The sequence below is a fragment of the Hylobates moloch genome, unplaced genomic scaffold (genome assembly GCF_009828535.3).
Source record: "Hylobates moloch isolate HMO894 unplaced genomic scaffold, HMol_V3 SCAFFOLD_23, whole genome shotgun sequence".
NCBI classification, from domain to species: domain Eukaryota; kingdom Metazoa; phylum Chordata; class Mammalia; order Primates; family Hylobatidae; genus Hylobates; species Hylobates moloch.
The window spans coordinates 25720083-25728761 of record NW_026652298.1 but is presented as its reverse complement, the minus strand read 5'-3'; positions in this window follow the sequence as shown (position 1 = coordinate 25728761).

Here is an 8679-nt window from a genome sequence, read left to right as displayed (position 1 = left end):
CCTTCCTTCCTTCCTTCCTTCCTTCCTTCCTTCCTTCCTTCCTTCCTCCCTCCCTCCCTCCCTCCCTCCCTCCCTCTCTCTCTCTTTCTTTCTTTTTTTTTGAGATGGAGTCTCTTTCTGTCACCCAGGCTGGAGTGTGATGGCATGATCTCGGCTCACTGTAACCTCCGCCTCCCAGGTTCAAGCGATTCTCATGCCTCAGCCTCCTGAGTAGCTGGGATTACAGGCGCGTGCCATCACTCCCAGCTAATTTTTGTATTTTTAGTAGAGGCAGGGTTTTACCATGTTAGCTAGGCTGGTCTCAAACTCCTGACCTCAAATAATCTGCCCGCCTCGGCCTCCCAAAGTGCTGGGATTACAGGTGTGAGCCACGGCGCCCAGCCCCTAAACTGCAAGTTCTCTGGGGACAGTAGGTACTATAATATGTGTTAGTCACTGAGGTACCTAGAATCTAGCATAGTGCCAGGCACAGGGTCAGCTGCACCCACTGTTTGTTGATTGAATGCTTGATGTGTCTCCCAGCATTCCTTTCACTGTCAGCCCCTGTCCTTCCTGTCTACCTGGCCGAAGACCGAGAAAGCTGCCGTTGCCAGGAGAGAGTTTGAAGCTGTGATTTCCTTGTTGCCAAATAAATGAGAAGCCCGGTGAGGGCCAGTTAACCTGATGGCTGCTGTTGGAGAAGTTCGCTGGCTGGATCCTTAGTGATTGTGTTGAAAACACAGCCACTGTATTTTGTGTTCCTTTCCCAAAGAAATATTTGCTTTATCTCTGGCAGCGTGTACTTTATTATAACAGAGCTGGAGGATGTTGACCTGAGAAGTAAAAAAACATGGTTTCCAAAGAGACTGTGTCAATGGCTTAAAATTAATAAACGTGCAGCTGTGGGTGGTGGGGGGGGGCTGGAGTTGGGGGCGAGGGCCGGAGGACAGGGGTGCAGAAGTGATTAAACTGCTCCCGTTTTGCCATGGGGACGACACCGCTTTTCTTTTAGTGGCAGGTTAAGGGGATGAAAATCTGAATTGGCGTATCTTTAAACAAGTTATTACTTCAGCTGTGAGATAATTTGTTGAGAAAATGCCATTATTTTTCCAATATAGGTCCCTCGGACTGTGCAACCGGGGCGTGAGGCTGGCAGCTGAGGTTGCATGTAGATGCTAAAGCATCATGGAGCGGGAGAATGAACTTCAGGTTAAAGCCTGTTTATTTTTAAATAAATTGAGTTTTCTGTTTTCCACGGTGTAATGAGGAGGGAGCAGGGCTTCCCTCCTGCTGTCAGTGCTGGGGGCCTGGAGTTGTCCACATCCCTCCCCTCGATGCTTAGGATCCTTCCAACAGCACCAGAACCTCTGGGGACCCTCATTCTGCCCAGAAAGGCCAGGGAGAACCCAGGTCTTTACCCTTTGCGGGGAGGAGCCTCGAGGATGGCCTTGAGCACCTCAGCCTCCGTTGCCATGCTTTCCAGTGACCTTGAGGATGTCATCTGTTATGGGTTGAATTATGTCCCCTCTCCTGCCCCCAGATTCGTATGTTGAAGTCCCTATTTCCAGGACGTTGGAAGTTGACCTTGTTTGGAAAGAAGGTCATTGCAGATGTAATTTGCAAAGATGCAGTCATACTAGAGGAGGGGGGGTCCCTAAGCTAATATGACTGGTGTCCTTATCAAAAGGGGGCATTTTAATTAGCCGGGTGTGGTAGTGGGTGCCTGTAATCCCAGCTACTCGGGGGGCTGAGGCAGGAGAATCACCTGAACCTGGGAGGTGGAGGTTGTAATGAGCCAAGATCGAGCCACTGCACTCCAGCCTGGGTGACAGCAAGACTCTGTCAAAAAAAAAAAAAACAAAAAACCACAAAAAACAGTGGGCAGGCCAGGTGCGGTGGCTCATGCCTGTAATCCCAGCACTTTGGGAGGCCGAGGCAGGCGGATCACAAGGTCAGGAGATCGAGACCATCCTGGCTAACATGGTGAAACCCTGTCTCTACTAAAAATACAAAAAATTAGCCGGGCATGGTGGCGGGCACCTGTAGTCCCAGCTACTCAGGAGGCTGAGGCAGGAGGATGGTATGAACCTGGGAGGCAGAGCTTGCAGTGAGCTGAGATAATGCCACTGCACCCCAGCCTGGGTGACAGAGCAAGACTCTGTCAAAACAAACAAACAAACAAAAAACAGTGGGGGGGGGGTGGGGACATTTGGACATAGCCGTGCACACAGGGAGGACACTTTGTGAAGGCGAAGGCAGAGATGAGCATGATGTATCTACAAGCGAAGGAACATTCGAGATTCCCAGCAGACCACCAGAAGCCAGGAGAGAGGCATGGAACATTCTTTCTCACAGGCTTCAAAAGGAACCAACCCTACCAACACCTTGATCTTAGTCTAGGATCCAGAAATGGGAGGCAATACATTTCGATTGTTTAAGCCATTTAGTGGTGCTTTGTTATGGCAGCTGGTGAGAAACGAATACATCATCCAAGGGCCATGGTTCACCCATCATCTACTCCCTGAAAAAAATCACTCATACTCACTCAAATCCACATCTCCACCTGTGCCCTGAGTAAGTCCTTAAATCTGCCATGTAGGCCACCAAAGTTTCAGCTGTCACTGCCCTTTAGTCCTGCAGAAACACAGTCGGTCTTACGTTGTTACTTTACAGGTAACACCTTCCCTGTGACGTTCTGAGCCCCAGATGGGGAGCTGGGCCTCTTTCTGTGTCTTGATTCCAGCAGGCACGTAAGCAGTGCTTGCTGGATTCAGTAGATTTGCCCACTCTGACGCCTGAGATACATCCACTTCTAGTCCTTATCTTTCTGGAGTTTTAGCCTCTTGCCTTGTCAGTCCTTTGGTGACCGTATGCCCCTCAATATTTACGTGGCCTCCGTGGATCCAAGGTCTGCATTTTCCAATCTGGACTCATATATGTGAAAGAGCTGTTCACGAGATCAGCAGTTCGAGCCAGCCTGACCAACCCGGTGAAACCCCGTCTCTACTAATAATACAAAAATTAGCCGGGAATGGTGGCGCATGCCTGTAATCCCAGCTACTCAGGAGGCTGAGGCAGGAGAATCACTTGAACCCGGGAGGCGGAGGTTGCAGTGAGCCGAAATCGCGTCACTGCACTCCAGCCTGGGCAATACACTGCCTCAAAAAAAAAAAAAGCTATTCAAACTATGGAGTGCCCTGGTGAAATCGTAGCAATGACATTCTGCTGTTTGTATGTCTGAAGAGGGACAGGGAGCTACACTCAAAGGCTCAGGTTCCGGTCCAGCTTTATCATTTAACAGCTGGCTATCCCTAGGAAAGTCACTTGACCTCTCTGAACTTTGGTTTTCTCAGCTTGCCTTGTCTGCCTCATGGGTTGGCAGGGAACCAAGAATGTGTGTGAGAGGCCTTTGATAGCAGCAGAGCAGAGGCTGTAGACATAGAGAAAAGGGGGGAATGGAAAGGTTCTCATGGTAATCTGGAGAACAGGTACCCCAGCAAAAGGGGTCTTCATGGGAAGGGTGGGCCCAGGGTTGCCAGATCATCAGAGTTTTTAATAGAAGCCGGAAAGGCAGTTTATTATGATGTATCCCAGCCATCCAGTGTTGTCTCAGGTGTTTTTAAGCACCACAGGTTCATATCAAATTAGATTGCAGACTGTTTCTGGGCCCATGAGCCACCATTCTGTGATGCCTGCTGTAGAATTTGATTCAGATAGAGTTCGATGGCAATGCTTATTTCCTTTCTGTTACCCAAACCTGCCGATCCAAGCATCCTCCTCAATAACTCTGAAATGCAAGAGTCAATATTAACCAAGGTAAAGTTATATTGTCACCTCCTCCTGGAAGCCTTCCCTGATCACATCCCTACTGAATTGAATTGGATCAGAGGTTGGCCAGCCTTTTCTTAAAGGAGCAGATAAGAGATATTTTAGTTGTTGAGGGCCCTTCAATCTCCTTGGCAACTACTGAACTGTGCCTCTGCAGCCGGAAAGCAGCCAGAGATAATATGTAAACAAATGAACGTGGCTGTGTGCCAGTAAAACTTTATTTGCGAAAATAGGCCACGAACTGAATCTGGCTATGGGCTGGTAATCATTTCCTGATCCCCTAGTTAGATACCTTTTTTTTGAGGTGGAGTCCCACTCTGCCCAGGCCGGGGTGCAGTGGCGTGATCTCAGCTCACTGTAACCTGCACCTCCTGGGTTCAAGCCATTCTCCTGCCTCAGATTCCCGAGTAGCTGGGATTACAGGCGCCTGACACCACACCCGGCTAATTTTTTGTATTTGTAGTAGAGACAGGGTTTCACTGTTTGGCCAGGCTGGTCTCAAACTCCTGACATCAAGTGATCTGCCCGCCTCAGCCTCCCAAAGTGTTGGGATTATAGGCGTGAGCTACCATGCCCAGCCTAGATAGCTTTTTTATGTACTACCCTAACACCCTGAATTTAGCCCTTTATCAGCAGTCTACTACCACAACTAAGAATAAACACATTTATTGAGCACTTACTGTGTGCCAGGAGCTGTTCCAACCCCTTCATTTATCTTTACTCATTTCTCACAATGAGTTCGTGTGGAAGGTCCTGCTGCTATCCCCATTTCACAGATGAGAAGACCGAAATGCAGAAAGGTTAAGCAACATGCCCCAGGTCACCCAGCTGAGCTTTCAGACTCAGAAGCATATAACACTTTGCTTCTATGGCTCACCCAGCAGATATTTCACATCATCTCTGTATTTCCTTGATGCCCAGTGCAGGGACTGGCTCTAAGGTTGTGCCCAGGAGTCACTGCATGAGTGACAGGCATTGTTTCCGGTTTTGCAAATCTGAACAGGAGGGGTATGGATACAAACATTGCTTTGTAACCCTTTCTAAACAGACTCGGAGAGTCTGCCTGGGACAAACTTTCCCAAGCCAGACGCCTTTGTTTTTCTTGCATCGAGAATTTGGCAGCTCTGGCTTGGACTTGCACAGGGCTACTTTTAAACATCTGGTTCTCTTAGCAGCCCTAAAATCCAACTTTCATCTCTCTGCCGTGGCGCCTTGTGAAACATCACAGCCCCCCTTGGCTGACTGTAGGAATGGTGAACAGAGTTTGCTGTTCACCAACCGACAGATGAGAGTGACAGAGAGGACACTCTACATCTGAGTCCTTCCCCGAAGGGTCCCTGAAGAATTCCATGTCAATATGGTAAATTGATTCCGATTTGAAAAGCCCTTCACAGATTTCACTGTATTTAAAGGAGTCCCTGATGAGAATCTTTGATACTGTGAATGAACTCCTGGTAATTGATCTGCTTTAGAAGTTTGGCTTCAGTTTAACAGGCGCACCTGTGTTGTTCTGTACTTCTGTGAGCAGAGCTCAAAGTATTATAATGAGCAAGAATAATTATTACAATTATTTATAGGGAGTCGTTGTGATATGCCAGGCACTTGTGACATATGCTTTGTTTTATGCAATTATTTTTGTTTTTTTAGAGATAAGGTTTCTCTGTGCTGCCCAGGCTGGAGTGCAGTGGTGCGATCATGGCTCACTGCAGCCTTGAATTCCTGGGCTCAACTAATCTTTCTGCCTCAGCCTCCCAAGTAGCTGGGACTACAGGAATGCACCACCCTTCCATTTTTTAATATTTAAGAGATTGGTATGGGTGGGGGGTGATATGATTTGGCTCTGTGTCCCCATCCAACTCTCATCTCGAATTGTAATCCCCATGTGCCAAAGGAGGGACTTGGCGGGAGGTGATTGGATGAGGGGGGAGGTTTTCCCCATGCTGTTATCATGATAGTGAGTGAGTTCTCATGAGATCTGATGCTTTAAAAGTGTTTGGCAGTTCCCCCTTCACTCTCATTCTCTCCTGCTGCCATATAGCATGTGCCTTGCTTCTCCTTCCTCTTCTGCCACGATTGTAAGTTTCCTGAGGCCTCCTCAGCCCATGCGGGACTGTGAGTGAATTAAACCTCTTTTCTTTATAAATTACCCAGCCTCAGGTAGTTCTTGATAGCTGTGTGAAAATGGACTAATACAGGGAGGACGGGCAGGGATCTCACTCTCTTGCTCAGGATGGTGTTGAACTCCTGTCCTCAAGCGATCTTCCTGCCTTGGCCTCCCAAAGTGTTGAGATTACAGGCATGAGCTACCATGCCCAGTCCAACAAATGCTTTATATACCCTGTTTCATTTGTCCTTTTCAACTCCTCTATGGGGTAGATGCTGACCTTTTGCCTATAGGTAAACTGGGTCATAGAGAGGTTAAATTGTGTGCCCAAGGTCACATAGCTGGTCAGTAGCACTGCTGGGATTCAAACCCAGGCGGTCTAGCTCCAGGGCCAGAGCTCTTCCCACCCTCTGTTGTTTTCTCTAAGCATGGTGGCTTTATTTATCTCCAGAAATGCTGTCCTCCTCCATGGTCTGACATGGAAGCTCAGGTGCTTCTTGCACAGTGGGTGAAGTTGTGCGGTATGTCAGTGAGGATAGACTTCTGCCTCCAGGGCACTCCGCCCAGATGCTCCCTATTGGAATCACTGGGCCTTATCAGCTCCTCTGAGAGAACAGAAGGAAAAAGCTGACAGGGTTGGACTTGGTGGAAGGTGTGGAGACCACCACTGCCTCCTTTGGAGAAGAGACCTCCATGAAGGCAGAGTAGAAATCTGTTCTCCATGAACTGCAATGATGATCGCTGCTGTGGTGGGTGACATGAGCCACCCCTGTACTGTCCAGTGAGGTGGCCAGCAGCCACATGGGGCTATATCAGGAGCCCTAGAAATGTGGCTAGAGCAGTGAGAAATTGAAATTTTACTTTTATTTCATTTTCATTAATTTCAATTTAAAACCTGATACCTGATTCAGTTATTAAATATATTTGGAACTACTTGGGTCTGAGAATTTACTTCTTCATTTGACATTAAAAAAAAAATCAATTGGCCAGGCGTGGTGGCTCACGCCTGTAATCCCAGCACTTTGGGAGGCCGAGGTGGGTGGATCATGAGGTCAGGAGATCGAGACCATCCTGGCTAACACGGTGAAACTCCGTCTCTACTAAAAATAGAAAAGATTAGCCAGGCACGGTGGCGGGCGCCTGTAGTCTGAGCTACTCGGGAGGCTGAGGCAGGAGAATGGTGTGAACCTGGGAGGCAGAGCTTGCAGTGAGCCAAGATGGCGCCACGGCACTCTAGCCTGGGTGACAGAGCAAGGCTCCATCTCAAAAAATAATAATAATAATGATAATTAATTAATTCTTTTGAGATAGGGTTTCCCTATGTTTCCCAAGCTGGTCTTGAACTCCTGGGCTTAAACAATCCTCCCACCTTAGCCTCCAAAAGCACTAGGGTTACAGATGTGAGCCACCACACCCAGACTCATATGACATTTTTCTGAACTCTAAAGATGTAGCATGTATTGCTGATGAACATTTAGCATCTACATTGAGATATGACAGCATGATCTCACTTATCAGTGGGAGTGGGAGCTAAATATGTGTACACACAGACATTGGGTGTGGAATGAGATAGACACTAGAGACTGTGAAGAGTGGGAGGGTGGTTGGGGGGGATGATGAGAATTACTTCATGGGTATAATGTACACCGTTTGGATGATGGTATACACTAAAAGCCCACACTTCACCACTCCACAGTTTATCCATGTAACAGAATTGCTCCTGCACCCCTTACATTTATAGAAATAAAAAATAAATACATTGAGGTATGCCATCATGTAAAATACACACCATCACCTTCAGATCCACCTGCTCACATCATGTGCTACAGTTGTGGTTTCTTCTGCAAACCAAAGTGTCTGCCATAGGCCTCAATCAGTTTAGAGGTTTATTTTGCCAAGGTTGAGGACATCCCCAGGAAAAAGGGATGAAAGTCACTGGAGGATCTGGCCTGTGCTTTTTCCAAAAGGGGCTTTGAGAACTCTGTATTTAAAGGGGAAAAAGTGGGCAGGAGGGGAAGGAGGAAAGAAAGAAAAGAGGGAAGGTAGGGAGTGAGGTGAGAGGTCACATTCTTATGAGGCTTTGATTAACTCTCACCGAATCCACATCTTGCATTTGAAAGGAGGGGCTAGGGGAACGGTCACTTATGTATTTGTCTCAAGCTCAGTAAATCTGTATTTTACATGGGATAAAGTAAACATAAAGTGGAGGGAACTGTCAAATATACATTTATCTTGAGGTGGGCAGAGGGACGATTTCTAGTCTTGTCTTTGTCCCGTACCTCTGAAGATAAGCTGTTAATTTACATTGTCAAGGTGAGGGAGGCCACCTGGAGAGCTATGTGGCCTTCTGTCTTGCAGCTGTCTGCTTAGGAACAAAGGGAAAGGCAGTGTTTTGCATGACTCAGTTTCCAAGCATAACTCTCCCATTTGGTATAGTGAATTTGGGGTCCTGAGACAGAAGGGGTTTCCTTTCTCCTTCCGATGGTCGTTTATTCATTCAATAAATATGTTTTAGGAGTGCCAGCTAGTGTGCACGATGAGGATGCAGCAATGAATAAGACACAGAGATCAAACAGACCAAAAAAAGTAGAACCTATTAACATGGCAAATGTTATACATGGGATTAAAATAGGAGGATGTGTTGAAGAGGGTGGTCCTGAGAGCCCTGAGGGAGGTGACATTTGGCCCTAGACCTGAACGACCAGGAAGCCATGTGAAAACTTGGATGAAAAGCCTCCCAGGCAGAGGGAAATGGCCTTGAGGCGGCA